Below are 26,253 nucleotides of genomic sequence, written 5' to 3' on the forward strand. Positions count from 1 at the left end.
CATTTTTCTCCCAAACGAAGGACACTAGAATGAAAATTTTAAAACCTCCTGTTAGTGCTTCATCTACACGGTATAGCCCTGAATTTTCCAATGCGTAGCTCTAAAAATCCAATTGAGTGATTAAACAGCTCTTCATTTCTGGCTTTATTTTTATGCTAACAAATTTGTTCTCTGAAAAGTGTCCACAAAGCCAAGTCTCTGATTAACACCTTTGTAGGGATGGTTTTTCACCTATTACTAAATTAAACTTGCTTCATTGGAAAGGCAGCAAGATGCATCCTCATTTCAATGTCTACTGAAATAATGCAAGTTGACACCAGGAAACATTAATGCCACTGCATCCTTGCTGCTTTCTCATGTGGAAGTCTGTTTAATGTGAAAACAAGGTGATATCTAATTAGCACACAGGTAAGGAATTAAGAAAATCTTTATTTAAGGGTGAAGATGTTTCTCACAAAATCGTTGCCCCAATGCATCATTGAAATTCAAGCTGGAAATATGATTTTAATATATCACTTGTACATTTTGTATTGCTCTTCTGGTGACAATGTAGTTTGTTTTTGTCAATTACCATTTTAATAATAGGGTAAAGAAAATAATTGAGGTGCAATTTAGTAATAGGTGAAAAACCATCCTTAAAAAGGTGTTAATCAGAGACTTGGCTTTGTGGACACTTTTCAGAGAACAAATTTGTTAGCATAAAAATAAAGCCAGAAAATGAAGAGCTGTTTAATCATTCAATTGGATTTTTCTGCCAGCATATTTTTTTTCTCTGCAACCCACTGCTAAATTGTGCTTCCTAGCTGTTTTTATAAAATCACTGAATCAAATCTAACTCTGATTACATCAGAGAAGGCCAGGTACCCTACACCATAACAGGGGGTTTGAAATTTTGACTTGTCTACTTAAAGATCACCAAAATCTGATAACAAGGTCAATTACGTCCCTGGGTGGGATTGAACCACCAACCTTTTGGTTAATAGCCGTACATACTAACTGATTGCGCCACAGAGACACTTTGCAAAAGTACATACTGACAAATGCTAATAAGCATTCATCTAAAACGTTTCCTAGAAAAACTTAAAAAAGTCAATAATCTGGAGAGTTTTTGTAAGATGTTTCTTCCATCAACCAACGAAGAAACACATTGGTACATTCCCATGATGAGTGAGTGCTTCAGGATCTCTTGCACTTACATGTGCAGCAGAGCACTGCAATGGAAGCATGCTGGGCCCATAACCCAGAGGTAGGCAGATTGAAACTATCCTCTGCTATATGCATTTTTTTTTGTTAATTAAAGTAATCCAAAACTGGGATTGATATTTTGTCTCTTTTATTTTTACTTAAAGTACAATAACTTTTACCATTTTAATTTGTTTGAATAGTATATTGACAGTATTGTTTTCTTTCAAAAATCCACTTCATTTTCTTTACCCTATTATTAAAATGGTAATTGACAAAAACAAACTACATTGTCACCAGAAGAGCAATACAAAATGTACAAGTGATATATTAAAATCATCTTTCCAGCTTGAATTTCAATGATGCATTGGGGCAACAATTTTGTGAGAAACATCTTCACCCTTAAATAAAGATTTTCGTAATTCCTTACCTGTGTGCTAATTAGATATCACCTTGTTTTCACATTAAACAGACTTCCACATGAGAAAGCAGCAAGGATGCAGTGGCGTTAATGTTTCCTGGTGTCAACCTGTATTATTTCAGTAGACATTGAAATGAGGATGCATCTTGCTGCCTTTCCAATGAAGCAAGTTTACTTTAGTAATAGGTGAAAAACCATCCCTACAAAGGTGTTAATCAGAGACTTGGCTTTGTGGACACTTTTCAGAGAACAAATTTGTTAGCATAAAAATAAAGCCAGAAAATGAAGAGCTGTTTAATCACGCAATTTGATTTTTTTGCCAGCATATTTCTTTTTCTCTGCAACCCACTGCTAAATTGTGCTTCCTAGCTGTTTTTATAAAATCACTGAATCAAATCTAACTCTGATTACATCAGAGAAGGCCAGGTACCCTACACCATAACAGGGGGTATGAAATTTGACTTGTCTACTTAAAGATCACCAAAATCTGAATACAAGGTCAATTACGTCCCTGGGTGGGATTGAACCACCAACCTTTTGGTTAATAGCCGTACACACTAACTGATTGCGCCACAGAGACACTTTCCAAAAGCACATACTGACAAATGCTAATAAGCATTCATCTAAAACGTTTCCTAGAAAAACTTAAAAAAGTCAATAATCTGGAGAGTTTTTGTAAGATGTTTCTTCTATCAACCAACGAAGAAACACATTGGTACTTTCCAATGATGAGTGAGTGCTTCAGGATCTCTTGCACTTATATGTGCAGCAGAGTACAGCAATGGAAGCATGCTGGGCCCATAACCCAGAGGTAGGCAGATTGAAACTATCCTCTGCTATATGCATTTTTTTGTTTGTTAATTAAAGTAATCCAAAACTGGGATTGATATTTTGGCTCTTTTATTTTTACTTAAAGTACAATAACTTTTACCATTTTAATTTGTTTTAATAGTATATTGACAGTATTGTTTTCTTTCAAAAATCCACTTAATTTTCTTTACCCTATTATTAAAATGGTAATTGACAAAAACAAACTACATTGTCACCAGAAGAGCAATACAAAATGTACAAGTGATATATTAAAATCATATTTCCAGCTTGAATTTCAATGATGCATTGGGGCAACGATTTTGTGAGAAACATCTTCACCCTTAAATAAAGATTTTCTTAATTCCTTACCTGTGTGCTAATTAGATATCACCTTGTTTTCATATTAAACAGACTTCCACATGAGAAAGCAGCAAGGATGCAGTGGCGTTAATGTTTCCTGGTGTCAACTTGTATTATTTCAGTAGACATTGAAATGAGGATGCATCTTGCTGCCTTTCCAATGAAGCAAGTTTAATTTAGTAATAGGTGAAAAACCATCCTTACAAAGGTGTTAATCAGAGACTTGGCTTTGTGGACACTTTTCAGAGAACAAATTTGTTAGCATAAAAATAAAGCCAGAAAATGAAGAGCTGTTTAATCACTCAATTGGATTTTTCTGCCAGCATATTTTTTTTCTCTGCAACCCACTGCTAAATTGTGCTTCCTAGCTGTTTTTTATAAAATCACTGAATCAAATCTAACTCTGATTACATCAGAGAAGGCCAGGTACCCTACACCATAAGAGGGGGCTTGAAATTTTGACTTGTCTACTTAAATATCACCAAAATCTGATCACAAGGTCAATTACGTCCCTGGGTAGGATTTAACCACCAACCTTTTGGTTAATAGCCGTACACACTAACCAATTGCGCCACAGAGACACTTTGCAAAAAGTACATACTGACAAAGGCTAATAAGCATTCATCTAGAACGTTTCCTAGAAAAACTTTAAAAAGTCAATAATCTGGAGAGTTTTTGTAAGATGTTTCTTCCATCAACCAACGAAGAAACACATTGGTACTTTCCCATGATGAGTGAGTGCTTCAGGATCTCTTGCACTTACATGTGCAGCAGAGTACAGCAACGGAAGCATGCTGGGCCCATAACCCAGAGGTAGGCAGATTGAAACTATCCTCTGCTATATGCAATTTTTTTTGTTAATTAAAGTAATTCAAAACTGGGATTGATATTTTGGCTCTTTTATTTTTACTTAAAGTACAATAACTTTTACCATTTTAATTTGTTTTAATAGTATATTGACAGTATTGTTTTCTTTCAAAAATCCACTTAATTTTCTTTACCCTATTATTAAAATGGTAATTGACAAAAACAAACTACATTGTCACCAGAAGAGCAATACAAAATGTACAAGTGATATATTAAAATCATATTTCCAGCTTGAATTTCAATGATGCATTGGGGCAACGATTTTGTGAGAAACATCTTCACCCTTAAATAAAGATTTTCTTAATTCCTTACCTGTGTGCTAATTAGATATCACCTTGTTTTCGCATTAAACAGACTTCAACATGAGAAAGCAGCAAGGATGCAGTGGCGTTAATGTTTCCTGGTGTCAACCTGTATTATTTCAGTAGACATTGAAATGAGGATGCATCTTGCTGCCTTTCCAATGAAACAAGTTTAATTTAGTAATAGGTGAAAAACCATCCTTACAAAGGTGTTAATCAGAGACTTGGCTTTGTGGACACTTTTCAGAGAACAAATTTGTTAGCATAAAAATAAAGCCAGAAAATGAAGAGCTGTTTAATCACTCAATTGGATTTTTCTGCCAGCATATTTTTTTTCTCTGCAACCCACTGCTAAATTGTGCTTCCTAGCTGTTTTTATAAAATCACTGAATCAAATCTAACTCTGATTACATCAGGGAAGGCCAGGTACCCACACCATAACAGGGGGTTTGAAATTTTGACTTGTCGACTTAAATATCACCAAAATCTGATCACAAGGTCAATTACGTCCCTGGGTGGGATTGAACCACCAACCTTTTGGTTAATAGCCGAACACACTAACCGATTGCGCCACAGAGACACTTTGCAAAAAGTACATACTGACAAAGGCTAATAAGCATTCATCTAGAACTTTTCCTAGAAAAACTTTAAAAAGTCAATAATCTGGAGAGTTTTTGTAAAATGTTTCTTCCATCAACCAACGAAGAAACACATTGGTACTTTCCCATGATGAGTGAGTGCTTCAGGATCTCTTGCACTTACATGTGCAGCAGAGTACAGCAACGGAAGCATGCTGGGCCCATAACCCAGAGGTAGGCAGATTGAAACTATCCTCTGCTATATGCAATTTTTTTTTGTTAATTAAAGTAATTCAAAACTGGGATTGATATTTTGGCTCTTTTATTTTTACTTAAAGTACAATAACTTTTACCATTTTAATTTGTTTTAATAGTATATTGACAGTATTGTTTTCTTTCAAAAATCCACTTAATTTTCTTTACCCTATTATTAAAATGGTAATTGACAAAAACAAACTACATTGTCACCAGAAGAGCAATACAAAATGTACAAGTGATATATTAAAATCATCTTTCCAGCTTGAATTTCAATGATGCATTGGGGCAACGATTTTGTGAGAAACATCTTCACCCTTAAATAAAGATTTTCTTAATTCCTTACCTGTGTGCTAATTAGATATCACCTTGTTTTCGCATTAAACAGACTTCAACATGAGAAAGCAGCAAGGATGCAGTGGCGTTAATGTTTCCTGGTGTCAACCTGTATTATTTCAGTAGACATTGAAATGAGGATGCATCTTGCTGCCTTTCCAATGAAACAAGTTTAATTTAGTAATAGGTGAAAAACCATCCTTACAAAGGTGTTAATCAGAGACTTGGCTTTGTGGACACTTTTCAGAGAACAAATTTGTTAGCATAAAAATAAAGCCAGAAAATGAAGAGCTGTTTAATCACTCAATTGGATTTTTCTGCCAGCATATTTTTTTTCTCTGCAACCCACTGCTAAATTGTGCTTCCTAGCTGTTTTTATAAAATCACTGAATCAAATCTAACTCTGATTACATCAGGGAAGGCCAGGTACCCACACCATAACAGGGGGTTTGAAATTTTGACTTGTCGACTTAAATATCACCAAAATCTGATCACAAGGTCAATTACGTCCCTGGGTGGGATTGAACCACCAACCTTTTGGTTAATAGCCAAACACACTAACCGATTGCGCCACAGAGACACTTTGCAAAAAGTACATACTGACAAAGGCTAATAAGCATTCATCTAGAACGTTTCCTAGAAAAACTTAAAAAAGTCAATAATCTGGAGAGTTTTTGTAAAATGTTTCTTCCATCAACCAACGAAGAAACACATTGGTACTTTCCCATGATGAGTGAGTGCTTCAGGATCTCTTGCACTTACATGTGCAGCAGAGTACTGCAATGGAAGCATGCTGGGCCGATAACCCAGAGGTAGGCAGATAGAAACTATCCTCTGCTATATGCATTTTTTTTTAATTAAAGTAATCCAAAATTGGGATTGATATTTTAGCTCTTTTATTTTTACTTAAAGTACAATAACTTTTACCATTTTAATTTGTTTAATAGTATATTGACAGTATTGTTTTCTTTCAAAAATCCACTTAATTTTCTTTACCCTATTATTAAAATGGTAATTGACAAAAACAAACTACATTGTCACCAGAAGAGCAATACAAAATGTACAAGTGATATATTAAAATCATCTTTCCAGGTTGAATTTCAATGATGCATTGGGGCAACGATTTTGTGAGAAACATCTTCACCCTTAAATAAAGATTTTCTTAATTCCTTACCTGTGTGCTAATTAGATATCACCTTGTTTTCACATTAAACAGACTTCCACATGAGAAAGCAGCAAGGATGCAGTGGCGTTAATGTTTCCTGGTGTCAACCTGTATTATTTCAGTAGACATTGAAATGAGGATGCATCTTGCTGCCTTTCCAATGAAGCAAGTTTAATTTAGTAATAGGTGAAAAACCATCCTTACAAAGGTGTTAATCAGAGACTTGGCTTTGTGGACACTTTTCAGAGAACAAATTTGTTAGCATAAAAATAAAGCCAGAAAATGAAGAGCTGTTTAATCACTCAATTGGATTTTTCTGCCAGCATATTTTTTTTCTCTGCAACCCACTGCTAAATTGTGCTTCCTAGCTGTTTTTATAAAATCACGGAATCAGATCTAACTCTGATTACATCAGGGAAGGCCAGCTACCCACACCATAACAGGGGGTTTGAAATTTTGACTTGTCGACTTAAATATCACCAAAATCTGATCACAAGGTCAATTACGTCCCTGGGTGGGATTGAACTACCAACCTTTTGGTTAATAGCCGAACACACTAACCGATTGCGCCACAGATACACTTTGCAAAAAGTACGTACTGACAAAGGCTAATAAGCATTCATCTAGAACGTTTCCTAGAAAAACTTTAAAAAGTCAATAATCTGGAGAGTTTTTGTAAGATGTTTCTTCCATCAACCAACGAAGAAACACATTGGTACTTTCCCATGATGAGTGAGTGCTTCAGGATCTCTTGCACTTACATGTGCAGCAGAGTACTGCAATGGAAGCATGCTGGGCCCATAACCCAGAGGTAGGTAGATTGAAACTATCCTTTGCTATATGCATTTTTTTTGTTAATTAAAGTAATCCAAAACTGGGATTGATATTTTTGCTCTTTTATTTTTACTTAAAGTACAATAACTTTTACAATTTTAATTTGTTTTAATAGTATATTGACAGTATTGTTTTATTTCAAAAATCCACTTAATTTTCTTTACCCTATTATTAAAATGGTAATTGACAAAAACAAACTACATTGTCACCAGAAGAGCAATACAAAATGTACAAGTGATATATTAAAATCATCTTTCCAGGTTGAATTTCAATGATGCATTGGGGCAACGATTTTGTGAGAAACATCTTCACCCTTAAATAAAGATTTTCTTAATTCCTTACCTGTGTGCTAATTAGATATCACCTTGTTTTCACATTAAACAGACTTCCACATGAGAAAGCAGCAAGGATGCAGTGGCGTTAATGTTTCCTGGTGTCAACCTGTATTATTTCAGTAGACATTGAAATGAGGATGCATCTTGCTGCCTTTCCAATGAAGCAAGTTTAATTTAGTAATAGGTGAAAAACCATCCTTACAAAGGTGTTAATCAGAGACTTGGCTTTGTGGACACTTTTCAGAGAACAAATTTGTTAGCATAAAAATAAAGCCAGAAAATGAAGAGCTGTTTAATCACTCAATTGGATTTTTCTGCCAGCATATTTTTTTTCTCTGCAACCCACTGCTAAATTGTGCTTCCTAGCTGTTTTTATAAAATCACTGAATCAAATCTAACTCTGATTACATCAGGGAAGGCCAGGTACCCACACCATAACAGGGGGTTTGAAATTTTGACTTGTCGACTTAAATATCACCAAAATCTGATCACAAGGTCAATTACGTCCCTTGGTGGGATTGAAACACCAACCTTTTGGTTAATAGCCGAACACACTAACCGATTGCGCCACAGAGACACTTTGCAAAAAGTACATACTGACAAAGGCTAATAAGCATTCATCTAGAACGTTTCCTAGAAAAACTTAAAAAAGTCAATAATCTGGAGAGTTTTTGTAAGATGTTTCTTTCATCAACCAACGAAGAAACACATTGGTACTTTCCCATGATGAGTGAGTGCTTCAGGATCTCTTGCACTTACATGTGCAGCAGAGTACTGCAATGGAAGCATGCTGGGCCGATAACCCAGAGGTAGGCAGATTGAAACTATCCTCTGCTATATGCATTTTTTTTTAATTAAAGTAATCCAAAATTGGGATTGATATTTTAGCTCTTTTATTTTTACTTAAAGTACAATAACTTTTACCATTTTAATTTGTTTAATAGTATATTGACAGTATTGTTTTCTTTCAAAAATCCACTTAATTTTCTTTACCCTATTATTAAAATGGTAATTGACAAAAACAAACTACATTGTCACCAGAAGAGCAATACAAAATGTACAAGTGATATATTAAAATCATCTTTCCAGCTTGAATTTCTATGATGCATTGGGGCAACGATTTTGTGAGAAACATCTTCACCCTTAAATAAAGATTTTCTTAATTCCTTACCTGTGTGCTAATTAGATATCACCTTGTTTTCACATTAAACAGACTTCCACATGAGAAAGCAGCAAGGATGCAGTGGCGTTAATGTTTCCTGGTGTCAACCTGTATTATTTCAGTAGATATTGAAATGACGATGCATCTTGCTGCCTTTCCAATGAAGCAAGTTTAATTTAGTAATAGGTGAAAAACCATCCCTACAAAGGTGTTAATCAGATACTTGGCTTTGTGGACACTTTTCAGAGAACAAATTTGTTAGCTTAAAAATAAAGCCAGAAAATGAAGAGCTGTTTAATCACTCAATTGGATTTTTTTGCCAGCATATTTCTTTTTCTCTGCAACCCACTGCTAAATTGTGCTTCCTAGCTGTTTTTTTTTTATAAAATCACTTAATCAAATCTAACTCTGATTACATCAGAGAAGGCCAGGTACCCTACACCATAAGAGGGGGTTTGAAATTTTGACTTGTCTACTTAAAGATCACCAAAATCTGATAACAAGGTAAATTACGTCCCTGGGTGGGATTGAACCACCAACCTTTTGGTTAATAACCAAACACGCTAACTGATTGCGCCACAGAGACACTTTGCAAACGTATGTTCTGACAAACGCTAATAAGCATTCATCTAGAACGTTTCCTAGAAAAACTTTAAAAGTCAATAATCTGGAGAGTTTTTGTAAGATGTTTCTTCCATCAATCAACGAAGAAACACATTGGTACTTTCCCATGATGAGTGAGTGCTTCAGGATTTCTTGCACTTACATGTGCAGCAGAGTACTGCAATGAAAGCATTCTGGGCCCATAACCCAGAGGTAGGCAGATTGAAACTATCCTCTGCTATATGCATACTATATTATTGCATACTATGCAATAATGTTTCAATTTGCATTACCCAGCAGAATTAGCTTTGCATATATAGATATAGTGCAGCAGAATATATTGGTGGTTGTAGTCAATTGTAATTACCTGTAGGTGACAAGAAGAGAAGAAACGTAAATTCACAATCGACATCAGCTGAAGATAAATTGATACTGATTGAACGCTGCTGTTATGTGTCAATTTTATCACGCTTTGATAAAAATGCACGCTTAGATCAATAAATGCACAGCCAAATGGCTTTGCACAGCCTACACCATTGGACTTAAGTAGAAGACTATTACAAGTGAAACCAATAATTGAAATCTGTAACCACCCCCCACCCCCTCAAATGCCAGGCAATAAATTACCTTAAAAACAACAACCAGGCATTCCACAAAGATTAAACTGGGTCTATATCATTCAAAACTTTAAAAAAGTACTTCAAAATCACATACTATGCAATAATGTTTCAATTTGCATTACCCAGCAGAATTAGCATTGCATATATAGATATAGTGCAGCAGAATATAATGGTGGTTGTAGTCAATTGTAATTACTCAGCAGAATTAGCTTTGCATATATAGATATAGTGCAGCAGAATATATTGGTGGTTGTAGTCAATTGTAATTACCCAGCAGAATTAGCTTGCATATATAGATATAGTGCAGCAGAATATATTGGTGGTTGTATTCAATTGTAATTACCCAGCAGAATTAGCTTTGCATATATATAGTGCAGCAGAATATATTGGTGGTTGTAGTCAATTGTAATTACCCAGCAGCAGCTCTACTGCACTCAACATCACCAGTGCTCACAATATATATAATGCTATATACTATGCCATAGTGGTGCTTACTATATAACACCTCCTACTGCGTTCCCCCTGGCAATGAGCATGACACCCAGAGAGTGAAACCCCTGGCAATGAGCATGACACCCAGCACGTGAAACTCTTGGCATTGAGCAGTTTTTGTAAAAGTAATTAGAAGCTTTACTGTAGGGCATAGTGTATCACAGATATTGTGGTGAGTGACATAATATGTTCCAAAGGGCATTAATGTGTGGGGCTTAACATGGTGGAAATGACTGTACTTTTTTCCCTGTGGTGGCCGAGGTCTGTTGGTGCAGGGTCAAGAACTGGGGTGTAAGGTAGTCTTTGCCTGAAAGGCTACGCCCATTTTATGGAGACCATACCCATTTTTGCGAGGTCACGCCCCCCCATCCCGTCCGGAGCGCTCATGCAAATATAGTTTTTTTTATATATATATATGGGGGAGGGGCACAATTTTTAATGCCAATGGTGGCGGGGGGCACGCATTTTTAAATCTCGCATTTGAAGCCAAATTGTTTAGAAACACCCCTGCAAGAAAATATCTGCAAATCCAATGTTACCATAAGTGTGGCATATACCTGCGCTTGCTCGCGGGGTGAGAACATCTCCCTAATTTAATTCAGCGATATGAATAGAGGTTGTGCAGCAGCCACAGAAAGGGTTAATCTCTGCAGCTTGTCACTAAATTACATTGTGGCAATTTTAGCTGGGAGCTGCAATAATTACTCTAATACATAACACAACCAACACTTCTATATTCACACAATATACTGCATGGTGAATATAGAAGTGGTGCTTGCTAAACAGCACCTCCTACTGCATTCCACATCACCGCTGGTCACACTCATATCAGGCCCATAATGCTGTATACTATGCCATAGTGGTGCTTACTATATAACACCAGGTGCTGTGCAGTGGTCAAAACACACTAACTGGTCCCATGCTGTTGTTGAACTAAAGGCCTATACACACGATGAGATTCGGTCTATGCTAATAGGTTTAAAAAGGTTACATAAAAGCTACTTTGGGGTATATGCAATTCACGGCGAATCGCGGCAAATTATGGCCGTTTTTAAATTCGACACAATTCGACATGTGAATTCCGGCAGGTGGCTGCCGGAATTCACCATATTCAATGAAAAACGGATTCGACAGTCCCGCGGGCGAAAAACGGACAATTTGACGTATTTTGCCGCGAATTAAAAAAACGGGAAAAAACGGAAAAAACACGGAAAAAAAAATGGCGTGGGGTCCCCCCTCCAAAGCATAACCAGCCTCGGGCTCTTCGAGCTGGTCCTGGTTCCAAAAATGCGGGGGGAAAATTGGGCAGGGATCCCCCGTATTTTTAAAACCAGCACCGGGCTCTGCGCCTGGTGCTGGTGCAAAAAATACGGGGGACAAAAAGAGTAGGGGTCCCCCGTATTTTTTACACCAGCATCGGGCTCCACTAGCTGGACAGATAATGCCACAGCCGGGGGTCACTTTTATGCAGTGCCCTGCGGCCGTGGCATTAAATATCCAACTAGTCACCCCTGGCCGGGGTACCCTGGGGGAGTGGGGACCCCTTCAATCAAGGGGTCCCCAGCCACCCAAGGGCAAGGGGTGAAGCCCGAGGCTGTCCCCCCCATCCAATGGCTGCGGATGGGAGGCTGATAGCCTAGAGTAAAATGACAAGAATATTGTTTTTTCCAGAAGAACTACAAGTCCCAGCAAGCCTCCCCCGCATACTGGTACTTGGAGAACCACAAGTACCAGCATGCGGGAGAAAAACGGGCCCGCTGGTACCTGTAGTTCTACTGGGGAAAAAATACCCAAATAAAAACAGGACACAGACACCGTGACAGTAAAACTTTATTACACACTGCCGACACATTCATACTTACCTATGTTGACACGCCGACTGCCACGGTCTCCGACGATCCGAGGGTACCTGTGAAAAAAATTATACTCACCTTCCAGCGTCCAGAGGTACATCCACGTCCAGAGATACATCCACGTACTTGGCAAAAAAAGAAAACGGACACACGGACCACCGGACTGAAAGGGGTCCCATGCTGACACATGAGACCCCTTACCCCGAATGCCGGGACACCACGTGACTCCTGTCACTGAAGTCCCTTCAGCCAATCAGGAAGCGCTACTTCCGTGGCGCTCACCTGATTGGCTGTGCGCTGTCTGTGCTGTGACAGCGCATCGCACAGCTCCGTCCATTATATTCAATGGTGGGAACTTAGCGGCTAGCGGTGAGGTCACCCGCCGGTCAGCGGCTGACCGCGGGTAACCCCACCGCTGACGGCAAAGTTCCCACCATTGAAACTAATGGACCGAGCTGTGCGATGCGCTGTCACAGCACAGACAGCGCACAGCCAATCAGGTGAGCGCCACGGAAGTAGGCGGCGGCTTAGCGTGTGTAACTCTGCTAAATTCGCCTTGCGACCGATCAACTCGGAATGAGGGCCTATATTTCTTTATATAATGGACACCTCAGTTTCTATTCATTCATGTCCTGCCCCCTACTCTGTCAGACCCCTTCCCCTCTACTTTTCTGACCCCAAACGCCACTCATTCTTGTTGAGTGCTGGTGGGCCCATTCAGAATTTTGCTATGGGGACCACAAAGGTCTAGTTACGTCACTGGGCAGGGTTATAGAGGAGGCGGTGCAAGGCATCCTGGGAACAGTCAAAGCTTTAGCCTGTTGGTGCCTTGGATCAAGATCCAACTCTACACCCCTATGTTAGTGTAGTGCCTTTTGGGGTTAAGGTTTTACAGAAAGTTACAGGTTTTTTTAATTTAGTAAAATATGCCCCATTTTAAAGATAGGGCATTTAAATTTGTTGCACCTGTGCAGTACATAGCAGCCTGCAGGGCATGTACAGTGGCTTCATTTGGGTGCACATACATTGCCGGCTCCTGGTCGCAAACTGAAATTATTGTGTGTAAGTGTAATTAGCGGTGTTTATGTCATACAGGGGGGTGGGGGAGGTTTGTGGTTGGTGGGGGGCACGCTGTGTGATTATTATCCTGCATCTATACATACATGCGCTGACACCTGGACATACACTGATGTACCCACACCTAATATCCATACATACACACCCTGACACCTGGACATACACTAACATTCCCACACCTGCATCTATACATACACACGCTGACACCTGGACATACACCAACATACAAGCACCTGCATCTATATATACACGCGCTGACAAATGGACATACACCGACGTACCCACACTTGCATCTATACATACATGCACTGACATCTGGACATACAAGCACCTGCATCTATACATACACGCGCTGACATCTGAACCTACACTGACGTTCCCACACCTGCATCTATACATACACATTCTGACACCTGGACATACACAGACGTACCCTCACCTGTATCTATACATACACGCGTTGACACCTGGACGCACACCGACGTACACACACCTACATCTATATATGCATGGATGCAAATGTGGGTACGTTGTAGCATACCGCTGTGTTTCACCAACCATCACAGCGCTCTCCCCCTGTTTTCTTTCATTACTCACGTGAGTTACATATGAACTTTAACTGCAGTAAATAAGAGGCGTTGGTTACAACTGTTGCTGTTCATCCACAAGAAGGAATTTAATGTATCAATTACAATTGGAAAGTAACGATTTAATTACAACAGCTGTATCCAGGAGGATTTTTTGGACACTTTAATAGACATTCCGTTGTCATCAAGGGCAATATGAAATAGATACTGATTACATTTAGATATGGATAGTGGTGCCTATATATGTTGACTCCATTGTATTTTGTTGAATGTGGGTTTCTTCTGTCTATATATATTTTTTTTAAAATAAAGAGCTTGTATATTCTATTTTTTGCGCTCCCTTGATAACAAGTGTGATTATCTTTAAAATTTGGTTTATTATTGGTAGAACAGTACTAACTATGGGAGCAGCATTTTATAATATATGGTAAAAATTAATAGATGTATAAAGATTAAATAAGCAACAAATTGGTGAAATAGATAAGTTTTGATAGGAGCGCTGGGTTCTATATATATATATATATTGACATTTGGTTATATATATGTATAGACTTTATAAATTCTTGACAGAGATGTGCCTGAGCAGCAGCCCTCCCCAGCCCTATCTCAAATCATACTTATTTTGCATAGGAGATACCATGGTCATGAAGATTGTTCTCCCAGGGTGAGGTTCATTCATTGCATTCTGGGTATGCTGATCCCTGTGATTTCCCCAAATGTGGGAAACTGGACTGCATTATTTGTGGTAGTGAGGTACTGTGTTTGTGCTTTCCTCTGGTCAGCTCTGGTAAAAGTCAGATTTCTTTATCTCAGATCTTCCTCTAGCCTTGTTCTTCTTTCGAGAGTTCCCTTGTGCTGCCTCAGTTGGATCTCCTTCACTTGACAGGGGGGTGCCCGAGCAGCGACCCTCCCCAGCTCTAGCCCAACTCCTACTTACCTGCCAGGTGAGATACTATGATCATGAAGGTGCTTCTCCCAGGGCAAGGCTCACCCATTGCACTCTGGGTGTGCTGCTCCTGCGGTTTCCCCAAATGTTGGACACTTGACTGCATAATTTGTGTTTCCCCTGGTCGGCTCTCGTATAATATAGATCTCTTTGTCTCAGGTCTCTCTCCAGCCTAGTTTGCTGTCTGTTTCCACTTCTCTTTTCTTGAGCCACTCCCTTCTATGCCCTTGCTCACTATCCTGACTTCTCCAGTCTGCTTACTTTGTGCCTTCCAACGCACAATACAAACTACAGGTAGTGCTGCAGGGCCCACGCCCTTTTACTTGCCTTACAGAGCAGCTCTGGAGCTGTTACAGTGCCCAGCTGCTGCAAGAAATCAGCTTGAATGCTTCAGGGGCTGGGGCATAGCCAACATGAGCCCCACACCGAAGGAGGGTGGAGGTGTTTAATGTGAACTAGGGGTCATCCAAGCGCCGCAAAAGGCCGCCATGCCCTGCACGCCCCTTTTCTCTTTTCATATGCAGACGAGGGTTGACGCCAACTTTGACCCACTGCTTGGATGACATCACCATATGCAAATCCATCTGCTGCAGGCCTTCCCCCAGGAATGCTTGCACTAGTTGTTGCATTTGGTTTGTTGTTTGGGGGTGCTTCAGTATTAGGCAGCCTTCTGCCCTCCCATGTTCATCTGAAAATATGTGTTCTCCCTGCAGTTGTTGTCCCCAGATGAGAGTTTCCTTATGCTGCCTCAGTCGTTAACCGTGGCTGGATCTTATTGGCACTCGCGGTCGGGATATTCCTCCCTGCCGTGGGGTAGAGACCTCCTTTTGCTCGGTCTCAAATTGCTTTTTCCCCTTCACCGCTGTCTTTACATCAGACGTCCGCCGTGATGTAGCTCGTTCATGAATGGGCTTATATCTCAGCAATCAGAGTGTCTGGTAGTCACCTTCCTTACGCGTTTCTCCGCTGTTATCCAAGAGCGGTTTCGTCAGAGGATACATCAGCAGCCTAGCAGGCTCTTTTTAAAATGCACCGGACCAATAGCATTACTAATTAGTTGATTGGATATATACATGTACTAATTGGATGCATACATGTAATGACTCACATATGGAACAACTTTCTAATTGCAATTGCACATATAAAGGCATTTCATAATATAAAAATAAGCAACATGGTGATTAAAAATAATAATAAAATAAGCAACAAGGTGGTTTAAAAAATAACAGAAAATATATAATCTATATACAGATTAACCTCTAATCTTTCAATCAATACCTCATCTCTATAATCACATACACATAATTCAGAGACCCAGCACTAAGGATCCCCATTTACTTATATAAAACCTTTTAGGGTAACATAAATCCAACACACTACTAAAGCAGCTCTTGTGGCGCAGGGGAAACATCACCTGCACTCTATGCAGCGAGTCCCATGTTCGAATCCAACCCGCTCAGCTTAACATCCATATTATTTATTTACTTTTAATGGGATCATTCTATCAATTCATTTTTACCTTTAATTTTTGTTAATATTATTTCTATATTTCATTATTTTAACCCCTGGAATAATTACATTGCTGCTTAAACAACAAAAAGAATTGAAGAAAGAATAATTATTAAACAGACAATTTAAGGATTCGAAGATTTAAAGATTTAAAGATGTAAAAATTTAAAACAGGGAGGGGGGGGGGGGGAGGGAGGGGGGCCTTTTGGGAGAAGGAGGGAAAAAAAATAAAAAAATAAAAAATATATATATATATAGAACCAAGAGAAAGTGTAAAAAGAGGATGGAGGAAGAAATCTGATGTTCATCATTACTAGTGGATTTTACTAAAGAACTTTAAAGGAACACACACAACAGGATTATACAGTTTCATACTAAGAGGAATGCTGTTCCCAAAATAGCTACTTCTAATAATTTTGTTTATTTATTAAACATACAATAAATGGATATTCAATAAATAATATATTAGGTAAATCAATAGATAAAATCTTCAGAGACTGCCAATGTTGTTCAGTTCGATGCTCTCAATCAGACCATCAGGTGTAGGGGTACCCAAAGAAAAAATCCAAAATGCCTCCCTTGTCAAGTAAAGGAGATTCAACTGAGGCAGCACAAGGGAACTCTCATCTGGGGACAACAACTGCAGGGAGAACACATATTTTCAGATGAACATGGGAGGGCAGAAGGCTGCCTAATACTGAAGCACCCCCAAACAACAAACCAAATGCAACAACTAGTACAAGCATTCCTTGGGGAAGGTCTGCAGAAGATGGAATTGCATACGGTGATGTCATCCAAGCAGTGGGCCAAAGTTGGCTGGAACCCTTATCTGCATATGAAAAGAGAAAAGGGGTATGCAGGGCATGGCGGCCTTTTGCTGCGCTTGGATGACCCCTAGTTCGCATTAAACACCCCCACCCTCCTTCGGTGTGGGGCTCATGTTGGCCATGCCCCAGCCCCTGAAGCATTCAAGCTGATTTCTTGCAGCAGCTGGGCACTGTAACAGCTCCAGAGCTGCTCTGTAAGGCAACTAAAAGGGTGTGGGCCCTGCAGCACTACCTGTAGTTCGCATTGTGCGTTGGAAGGCACAAAGTAAGCAGACGGGAGAAGTCAGGGTAGTGCGCAAGGGCATAGAAGGGAGCGGCTCAAGAAAAGAGAAGTGGAAACAGTCAGCAAACTAGGCAGGAGAGAGACCTGAGACAAAGAGATCTGAATTATATGAGAGCCGACCAGGGGAAACACAAATTATGCAGTCAAGTTTCCCACATTTGGGGAATTCAAAGGGGCAGCACACCCAGAGTGCAATGGGTGAGCCTTGCCCTGGGAGAAGCACCTACATGATCATAGTATCTCACCTGGCAGGTAAGTAGGAGTTGGGCTAGAGCTGGGGAGGGTCGCTGCTCGGGCACCCCCCTGTCAAGTGAAGGAGATCCAACTGAGGCAGCACAAGGGAACTCTCGAAAGAAGAACAAGGCTAGAGGAAGATCTGAGACAAAGAAATCTGACTTTTACCAGAGCTGACCAGAGGAAAGCACAAACACAGTCCCCCACTACCACAAATAATGCAGTCGAGTTTCCCACATTTGGGGAAATCACAGGGGTCAGCATACCCAGAATGCAATGAATGAACCTCACCCTGGGAGAACAATCTTCATGACCATGGTATCTCCTATGCAAAATAAGTATGATTTGGGATAGGGCTGGGGAGGGCCGCTGCTCAGGCATATCTCTGTCAAGTAAAGGAGATTCAACTGAGGCAGCACAAGGGAACTCTCATCTGGGGACAACAACTGCAGGGAGAATACATATTTTCAAATGAACATGGGAGGGCAGAAGGCTGCCTAATACTGAAGCACCCCCAAACAACAAACCAAATGCAACAACTAGTACAAGCATTCCTGGGGGAAGGTCTGCAGAAGACGGATTTGCATACAGTGATGTCATCCAAGCAGTGGGCCAAAGTTGGCTGGAACCCTCATCTGCATATGAAAAGAGAAAAGGGGTATGCAGGGCATGGCGGCCTTTTGCGGCGCTTGGATGACCCTTAGTTCGCATTAAACACCCCCACCCTCCTTCGGTGTGGGGCTCATGTTGGCAATGCCCCAGCATTCAAGCTGATTTCTTGCAGCAGCTTGGCACTGTAACAGCTCCAGAGCTGCTCTGTAAGGCAAGTAACAGGTTGTGGGCCATGCAGCACTACCTGTAGTTTGCATTGTGCATTGGAAGGCACAAAGTAAGCAGACAGGAGAAGTCAGGATAGTGCACAAGGGTATAGAAGGGAGGGGCTCAAAAAAAAAGAAGTGGAAACAGACAGCAAACTAGGCTGGAGAGAGACCTTAGACAAAGAGATCTGAATTATATGAAAGCCGACCAGTGGAAACACAAATTATGCAGTCAAGTTTCCCACATTTGGGGAAATCACAGGGGCAGCACACCCAGAGTGCAATGGGTGAGCCTTGCCCTGGGAGAAGCACCTTCATGATCATAGTATCTCACCTGGCAGGTAAGTAGGAGTTGGGCTAGAGCTGGGGAGGGTCGCTGCTCGGGCACCCCCCTGTCAAGTGAAGGAGATCCAACTGAGGCAGCACAAGGGAACTCTCGAAAGAAGAACAAGGCTAGAGGAAGATCTGAGACAAAGAAATCTGACTTTTACCAGAGCTGACCAGAGGAAAGCACAAACACAGTCCCCCACTACCACAAATAATGCAGTCGAGTTTCCCACATTTGGGGAAATCACAGGGGTCAGCATACCCAGAATGCAATGAATGAACCTCACCCTGGGAGAACAATTTTCATGACCATGGTATCTCCTATGCAAAATAAGTATGATTTGGGATAGGGCTGGGGAGGGCCGCTGCTCAGGCACATCTCTGTCAAGTAAAGGAGATTCAACTGAGGCAACACAAGGGAACTCTCATCTGGGGACAACAACTGCAGGGAGAACACATATTTTCAAATGAACATGGGAGGGCAGAAGGCTGCCTAATACTGAAGCACCCCCAAACAACAAACCAAATGCAACAACTAGTACAAGCATTCCTGGGGGAAGGTCTGCAGAAGACGGATTTGCATACAGTGATGTCATCCAAGCAGTGGGCCAAAGTTGGCTGGAACCCTCATCTGCATATGAAAAGAGAAAAGGGGTATGCAGGGCATGGCGGCCTTTTGCGGCGCTTGGATGACCCTTAGTTCGCATTAAACACCCCCACCCTCCTTCGGTGTGGGGCTCATGTTGGCAATGCCCCAGCCCCTGAAGCATTCAAGCTGATTTCTTGCAGCATCTGGGCACTGTAACAGCTCCATAGCTGCTCTGTAAGGCAAGTTAAAGGGTGTGGGTCCTGCAGCACTACCTGTAGTTCGCATTGTGCATTGGAAGGCACAAAGTAAGCAGACGGGAGAAGTCAGGATAGTGCGCAAGGGCATAGAAGGGAGCGGCTCAAGAAAAGAGAAGTGGAAACAGACAGCAAACTAGGCTGGAGAGAGACCTGAGACAAAGAGATCTGAATTATACGAGAGCCGACCAGGGGAAACACAAATTATGCAGTCAAGTGTCCCACATTTGGGGAAATCGCAGGAGCAGCACACCCAGAGTGCAATGGGTGAGCCTTGCCCTGGGAGAAGCACCTTCATGATCATAGTATCTCACCTGGCAGGTAAGTAGGAGTTGGGCTATAGCTGGGGAGGGTCGCTGCTCAAGCACCCCTCTGTCAAGTGAAGGAGATCCAACTGAGGCAGCACAAGGGAACTCTCAAAAGAAGAATAAGGCTAGAGGAAGAAATGAGACAAAGAAATCTGACTTTTACCAGAGCTGACCAGAGGAAAGCACAAACACAGTCCCCCACTACTACAAATAATGCAGTCAAGTTTCCCACATTTGGGGAAATCACAGGGGTCAGCATACCCAGAATGCAATGAATGACCCTTACCCTGGGGGAACAATCTTCTTGACCATGGTATCTCCTATGCAAAATAAGTATGATTTGAGATAGGGCTAGGGAGGTCCGCTGCTCAGGCACATCTCTGTCAAGTAAAGGAGATTCAACTGAGGCAGCACAAGGGAACTCTCATCTGGGGACAACAACTGCAGGGAGAACACATATTTTCAGATGAACATGGGAGGGCAGAAGGCTGCCTAATACTGAAGCACCCCCAAACAACAAACCAAATGCAACAACTAGTGCAAGCATTCCTGGGGGAAGGCCTGCAGCAGATTGATTTGCATATGGTAATGCCATCCAAGCAGTGGGTCAAAGTTGGCTTCAACCCTCGTCTGCATATGAAAAGAGAAAAGGTGCGTGCAGGGCATGGCGGCCTTTTGCGGCGCTTGGATGACCCCTAGTTCGCATTAAACACCTCCACCCTCCTTCGGTGTGGGGCTCATGTTGGCTATGCCCCAGCCCCTGAAGCATTCAAGCTGATTTCTTGCAGCAGCTGGGCACTGTAACATCCCCAGAGCTGCTCTGTAAGGCAAGTAAAAGGGTGTGGGCCCTGCAGCACTACCTGTAGTTTGCATTGTGCATTGGAAAGCACAAAGTAAGCAGACGGGAGAAGTCAGGATAGTGCGCAAGGGCATAGAAGGGAGCGGCTCAAGAAAAGAGAAGTGGAAACAGACAGCAAACTAGGCTGGAGAGAGACCTGAGACAAAGAGATCTGAATTATACGAGAGCCGACCAGGGGAAACACAAATTATGCAGTCAAGTTTCCCACATTTGGGGAAATCGCAGGAGCAGCACACCCAGAGTGCAATGGGTGAGCCTTGCACTGGGAGTAGCAACTTCCTGATCATAGTATCTCACCTGGCAGGTAAGTAGGAGTTGGGCTAGAGCTGGGGAGGGTCGCTGCTCGGGCACCCCCCAGTCAAGTGAAGGAGATCCAACTGAGGCAGCACAAGGGAACTCTCGAAAGAAGAACAAGGCTAGAGGAAGATCTGAGACAAAGAAATCTGACTTTTACCAGAGCTGACCAGAGGAAAGCACAAACACAGTCCCCCACTATCACAAATAATGCAGTCGAGTTTCCCACATTTGGGGAAATCACAGGGGTCAGCATACCCAGAATGCAATGAATGAACCTCACCCTGGGAGAACAATCTTCATGACCATGGTATCTCCTATGCAAAATAAGTATGATTTGGGATAGGGCTGGGGAGGGCCGCTGCTCAGGCATATATCTGTCAAGTAAAGAAGATTCAACTGAGGCAGCACAAGGGAACTCTCATCTGGGGACAACAACTGCAGGGAGAACACATATTTTCAAATGAACATGGGAGGGCAGAAGGCTGCCTAATACTGAAGCACCCCCAAACAACAAACCAAATGCAACAACTAGTACAAGCATTCCTGGGGGAAGGTCTGCAGAAGACGGATTTGCATACAGTGATGTCATCCAAGCAGTGGGCCAAAGTTGGCTGGAACCCTCATCTGCATATGAAAAGAGAAAAGGGGTATGCAGGGCATGGCGGCCTTTTGCTGCGCTTGGATGACCCTTAGTTCGCATTAAACACCCCCACCCTCCTTCGGTGTGGGGCTCATGTTGGCAATGCCCCAGCCCCTGAAGCATTCCAGCTGATTTCTTGCAGCAGCTGGGCACTGTAACAGCTCCAGAGCTGCTCTGTAAGGCAACTAAAAGGGTGTGGGCCCTGCAGCACTACCTGTAGTTCGCATTGTGCGTTGGAAGGCACAAAGTAAGCAGACGGGAGAAGTCAGGATAGTGCGCAAGGGCATAGAAGGGAGCGGCTCAAGAAAAGAGAAGTGGAAACAGACAGCAAACTAGGCTGGAGAGAGACCTGAGACAAAGAGATCTGAATTATACGAGAGCCGACCAGAGGAAACACAAATTATGCAGTCAAGTGTCCCACATTTGGGGAAATCGCAGGAGCAGCACACCCAGAGTGCAATGGGTGAGCCTTGCCCTGGGAGAAGCACCTTCCTGATCATAGTATCTCACCTGGCAGGTAAGTAGGAGTTGGGCTAGAGCTGGGGAGGGTCGCTGCTCGGGCACCCCCCTGTCAAGTGAAGGAGATCCAACTGAGGCAGCACAAGGGAACTCTCGAAAGAAGAACAAGGCTAGAGGAAGATCTGAGACAAAGAAATCTGACTTTTACCAGAGCTGACCAGAGGAAAGCACAAACACAGTCCCCCACTACCACAAATAATGCAGTCGAGTTTCCCACATTTGGGGAAATCACAGGGGTCAGCATACCCAGAATGCAATGAATGAACCTCACCCTGGGAGAACAATCTTCATGACCATGGTAACTCCTATGCAAAATAAGTATGATTTGGGATAGGGCTGGGGAGGGCCGCTGCTCAGGCATATCTCTGTCAAGTAAAGGAGATTCAACTGAGGCAGCACAAGGGAACTCTCATCTGGGGACAACAACTGCAGGGAGAACACATATTTTCAAATGAACATGGGAGGGCAGAAGGCTGCCTAATACTGAAGCACCCCCAAACAACAAACCAAATGCAACAACTAGTACAAGCATTCCTGGGGGAAGGTCTGCAGAAGACGGATTTGCATACAGTGATGTCATCCAAGCAGTGGGCCAAAGTTGGCTGGAACCCTCATCTGCATATGAAAAGAGAAAAGGGGTATGCAGGGCATGGCGGCCTTTTGTGGCGCTTGGATGACCCTTAGTTCGCATTAAACACCCCCACCCTCCTTCGGTGTGGGGCTCATGTTGGCAATGCCCCAGCCCCTGAAGCATTCAAGCTGATTTCTTGCAGCAGCTGGGCACTGTAACAGCTCCAGAGCTGCTCTGTAAGGCAAGTAAAAGGGTGTGGGTCCTGCAGCACTACCTGTAGTTCGCATTGTGCATTGGAAGGCACAAAGTAAGCAGACGGGAGAAGTCAGGATAGTGCGCAAGGGCATAGAAGGGAGCGGCTCAAGAAAAGAGAAGTGGAAACAGACAGCAAACTAGGCTGGAGAGAGACCTGAGACAAAGAGATCTGAATTATACGAGAGCCGACCAGGGGAAACACAAATTATGCAGTCAAGTGTCCCACATTTGGGGAAATCGCAGGAGCAGCACACCCAGAGTGCAATGGGTGAGCCTTGCCCTGGGAGAAGCAGCTTCATGATCATAGTATCTAACCTGGCAGGTAAGTAGGAGTTGGGCTATAGCTGGGGAGGGTCGCTGCTCAAGCACCCTTCTGTCAAGTGAAGGAGATCCAACTGAGGCAGCACAAGGGAACTCTCAAAAGAAGAATAAGGCTAGAGGAAGAAATGAGACAAAAAAATCTGACTTTTACCAGAGCTGACCAGAGGAAAGCACAAACACAGTCCCCCACTACTACAAATAATGCAGCCAAGTTTCCCACATTTGGGGAAATCACAGGGGTCAGCATACCCAGAATGCAATGAATGACCCTCACCCTGGGAGAACAATCTTCTTGACCATGGTATCTCCTATGCAAAATAAGTATGATTTGAGATAGGGCTGGGGAGGGCCGCTGCTCAGGCACATCTCTGTCAAGTAAAGGAGATTCAACTGAGGCAGCACAAGGGAACTCTCATCTGGGGACAACAACTGCAGGGAGAACACATATTTTCAGATGAACATGGGAGGGCAGAAGGCTGCCTAATACTGAAGCACCCCCAAACAACAAACCAAATGCAACAACTAGTGCAAGCATTCCTGGGGGAAGGCCTACAGCAGATGGATTTGCATATGGTGATGTCATCCAAGCAGTGGGCCAAAGTTGGCTGGAACCCTCATCTGCATATGAAAAGAGAAAAGGGGTATGCAGGGCATGGCGGCCTTTTGCAGCGCTTGGATGACCCTTAGTTCGCATTAAACACCCCCACCCTCCTTCGGTGTGGGGCTCATGTTGGCAATGCCCCAGCCCCTGAAGCATTCAAGCTGATTTCTCTGCAGCAGCTGGGCACTGTAACAGCTCCAGAGCTGCTCTGTGAGGCAGTTAAAAGGGTGAGGGCCCTGCAGCACTACCTGAAGTTTGCATTGTGTGTTGGAAGGCACAAAGTAAGCAGACGGGAGAAGTTAGGATAGTGCGCAAGGGCATAGAAGGGAGCGGCTCAAGAAAAGAGAAGTGGAAACAGACAGCAAACTAGGCTGGAGAGAGACCTGAGACAAAGAGATCTGAATTATACGAGAGCCGACCAGGGGAAACACAAATTATGCAGTCAAGTTTCCAACATTTGGGGAAATCACAGGGGCAGCACACCCAGAGTGCAATGGGTGAGCCTTGCCCTGGGAGAAGCACCTACATGATCATAGTATCTCACCTGGCAGGTAAGTAGGAGTTGGGCTAGAGCTGGGGAGGGTCGCTGCTCGGGTACCCCCCTGTCAAGTGAAGGAGATCCAACTGAGGCAGCACAAGGGAACTCTCGAAAGAGGAACAAGGCTAGAGGAAGATCTGAGACAAAGAAATCTGATTTTTACCAGAGTTGACCAGAAGAAAGCACAAACACTGTCCCCCACTACCACAAATAATGCAATTGAGTTTCCCACATTTGGGGAAATCACAGGGGTCAGCATACCCAGAATGCAATGAATGAACCTCACCCTGGGAGAACAATCTTCATGACCATGGTATCTCCTATGCAAAATAAGTATGATTTGGGATAGGGCTGGGGAGGGCCGCTGCTCAGGCACATCTCTGTCAAGTAAAGGAGATTCAACTGAGGCAGCACAAGGGAGGACATCTTGCCTCTGTAGAGCCAGTTTGTGCAAGGAGAGATTGATTGATTCTTTTTTGGTGGGGGCCCAAACCAACCAGTCATTTCAGTCAGTCGTGTGGCAGACCCTGTCGCTGAAATGATGGGTTCGTCAATGTTTTTCTTTTCAATCTAAGCACCAGCAGTTTTCTGTAAGCATCTGCTTCGCTATGATGATCAACACGTCACAAGGGAAAACACTCAGGGCTGGAGGCGTAGATCTTAGGACCAGCTGCTACAAGCATGGCAGAGGTGTCACTATCACTGGTGACACCCAGAGAGGCGGCGAGGGAGATTGTAATGCAGTGCGCGCAGATAAGCAGGGCAATGGTAAAAAGGAGGCATGGTCTCATAGGTAGGGGCGTGGCCTGAATCACCATTTTGTTGCTGCGGGTATCCCGGGGGTTGGGGGCTGCACCCGGGGACTAGTGTGTGAGTAGTGCTGGCTCCTGCACAGTGACAGAAACTGGGTGTTGCACGTAATGTCACAGTGAAACACCCATATTCTGTCACTGAAGAAGAGCCGGCACTTTGGTGTCACCCCCCTTGGCGGGTGACACTCGGGTGTGTGCCGCAACCCCGTTGTGATGCCACTGACCCATGGGAAGCTTTACGTGGCTTACCCATGTGTTAGTAGCCCCAAGCATCTTTTGTGTTAGTCCCTGAAGAAAAACTTCAAATATTGTTTATAATTTTGTAATCAATGGGCCTAATTCAGTAAGGATTGCACATTCTGCTAAGTAACAGAATTTGCAATCCTTTGGTTCGCATGCTGGGGCCACCCATCACAGGGCATGGCCACCCAGTATGCCGCCTCCCTTCTTGACCACGCTGAAATTGCAGTCTCAGTGCAGTTCAGCGTGATCATAAAAAATGGTTTAGCCTCCTGTTGGTGCAGACTGTACGTGTGCGCAGGAAGCCGCCACCATTTTTGTGATCGCAGCGGCTGCATGTGATGTCATGCAGCCGCTCTGACCACGCCTCCTGTTTCTCCGTTGAAGCCCTGCCCCCGCACCGCTCCATCTCCGACTTTGAAATGGAGTGTTGCTGACCCCCCCCCCCCGCACCGATTGAAAGTCAGAGGCGATCGCATTATCTGCGGGGTGCCACAGAAAATGCAGGCGCATGCGTATGCTCTTAGCAATTTTTGCAGTTGGATTGCTTATTGCAGGCGGGTGGGCTCGGAATTCTTAGCCTTTTCCTCGCACCCCCAGTTGCGGGAGAATGTGAAGGAGGAGCTGTTGACGGGTCACGTTCCGCTTGACTTGACAATTTTCTCA

At 42.9% G+C, this 26,253-nt stretch overlaps 16 non-coding genes and 2 pseudogenes across 16 annotated transcripts; 2 read left to right on the forward strand and 16 right to left on the reverse strand.

Moving 5' to 3' along the window:
• Window positions 1-5,617: 5,617 nt before the first annotated feature.
• TRNAN-AUU (transfer RNA asparagine (anticodon AUU)) lies at window positions 5,618-5,691 on the reverse strand. The gene has a single exon. It is a non-coding gene; the product is annotated as a tRNA-Asn (tRNA).
• A 3,428-nt stretch (window positions 5,692-9,119) lies between these two features.
• Window positions 9,120-9,193, reverse strand: TRNAN-AUU (transfer RNA asparagine (anticodon AUU)). The gene has a single exon. It is a non-coding gene; the product is annotated as a tRNA-Asn (tRNA).
• A 5,259-nt stretch (window positions 9,194-14,452) lies between these two features.
• LOC134988477 (U1 spliceosomal RNA) lies at window positions 14,453-14,616 on the forward strand. Its single transcript, XR_010193935.1, has one exon. It is a non-coding gene; the product is annotated as a U1 spliceosomal RNA (small nuclear RNA).
• A 152-nt stretch (window positions 14,617-14,768) lies between these two features.
• Window positions 14,769-14,910, forward strand: LOC134988495 (U1 spliceosomal RNA; annotated as a pseudogene).
• Window positions 14,911-17,522: 2,612 nt separating this feature from the next.
• Window positions 17,523-17,664, reverse strand: LOC134988493 (U1 spliceosomal RNA; annotated as a pseudogene).
• A 152-nt stretch (window positions 17,665-17,816) lies between these two features.
• Window positions 17,817-17,980, reverse strand: LOC134988492 (U1 spliceosomal RNA). Its single transcript, XR_010193951.1, has one exon. It is a non-coding gene; the product is annotated as a U1 spliceosomal RNA (small nuclear RNA).
• A 662-nt stretch (window positions 17,981-18,642) lies between these two features.
• Window positions 18,643-18,805, reverse strand: LOC134988485 (U1 spliceosomal RNA). The gene has a single exon (XR_010193945.1). It is a non-coding gene; the product is annotated as a U1 spliceosomal RNA (small nuclear RNA).
• A 152-nt stretch (window positions 18,806-18,957) lies between these two features.
• Window positions 18,958-19,121, reverse strand: LOC134988470 (U1 spliceosomal RNA). Its single transcript, XR_010193928.1, has one exon. It is a non-coding gene; the product is annotated as a U1 spliceosomal RNA (small nuclear RNA).
• Window positions 19,122-19,792: 671 nt separating this feature from the next.
• LOC134988483 (U1 spliceosomal RNA) lies at window positions 19,793-19,955 on the reverse strand. Its single transcript, XR_010193943.1, has one exon. It is a non-coding gene; the product is annotated as a U1 spliceosomal RNA (small nuclear RNA).
• Window positions 19,956-20,107: 152 nt separating this feature from the next.
• Window positions 20,108-20,271, reverse strand: LOC134988479 (U1 spliceosomal RNA). Its single transcript, XR_010193937.1, has one exon. It is a non-coding gene; the product is annotated as a U1 spliceosomal RNA (small nuclear RNA).
• A 671-nt stretch (window positions 20,272-20,942) lies between these two features.
• LOC134988490 (U1 spliceosomal RNA) lies at window positions 20,943-21,105 on the reverse strand. The gene has a single exon (XR_010193949.1). It is a non-coding gene; the product is annotated as a U1 spliceosomal RNA (small nuclear RNA).
• A 152-nt stretch (window positions 21,106-21,257) lies between these two features.
• Window positions 21,258-21,421, reverse strand: LOC134988499 (U1 spliceosomal RNA). The gene has a single exon (XR_010193954.1). It is a non-coding gene; the product is annotated as a U1 spliceosomal RNA (small nuclear RNA).
• Window positions 21,422-22,092: 671 nt separating this feature from the next.
• On the reverse strand, window positions 22,093-22,255 carry LOC134988481 (U1 spliceosomal RNA). Its single transcript, XR_010193941.1, has one exon. It is a non-coding gene; the product is annotated as a U1 spliceosomal RNA (small nuclear RNA).
• Window positions 22,256-22,407: 152 nt separating this feature from the next.
• On the reverse strand, window positions 22,408-22,571 carry LOC134988471 (U1 spliceosomal RNA). The gene has a single exon (XR_010193929.1). It is a non-coding gene; the product is annotated as a U1 spliceosomal RNA (small nuclear RNA).
• Window positions 22,572-23,242: 671 nt separating this feature from the next.
• Window positions 23,243-23,405, reverse strand: LOC134988497 (U1 spliceosomal RNA). The gene has a single exon (XR_010193952.1). It is a non-coding gene; the product is annotated as a U1 spliceosomal RNA (small nuclear RNA).
• A 152-nt stretch (window positions 23,406-23,557) lies between these two features.
• On the reverse strand, window positions 23,558-23,721 carry LOC134988474 (U1 spliceosomal RNA). The gene has a single exon (XR_010193932.1). It is a non-coding gene; the product is annotated as a U1 spliceosomal RNA (small nuclear RNA).
• A 672-nt stretch (window positions 23,722-24,393) lies between these two features.
• On the reverse strand, window positions 24,394-24,556 carry LOC134988488 (U1 spliceosomal RNA). Its single transcript, XR_010193947.1, has one exon. It is a non-coding gene; the product is annotated as a U1 spliceosomal RNA (small nuclear RNA).
• Window positions 24,557-24,708: 152 nt separating this feature from the next.
• Window positions 24,709-24,872, reverse strand: LOC134988480 (U1 spliceosomal RNA). The gene has a single exon (XR_010193938.1). It is a non-coding gene; the product is annotated as a U1 spliceosomal RNA (small nuclear RNA).
• Window positions 24,873-26,253: the final 1,381 nt, after the last annotated feature.

This window comes from Pseudophryne corroboree, unplaced genomic scaffold, assembly GCF_028390025.1.
Source record: "Pseudophryne corroboree isolate aPseCor3 unplaced genomic scaffold, aPseCor3.hap2 scaffold_1068, whole genome shotgun sequence".
Classification (NCBI taxonomy): Eukaryota; Metazoa; Chordata; class Amphibia; order Anura; family Myobatrachidae; genus Pseudophryne; species Pseudophryne corroboree.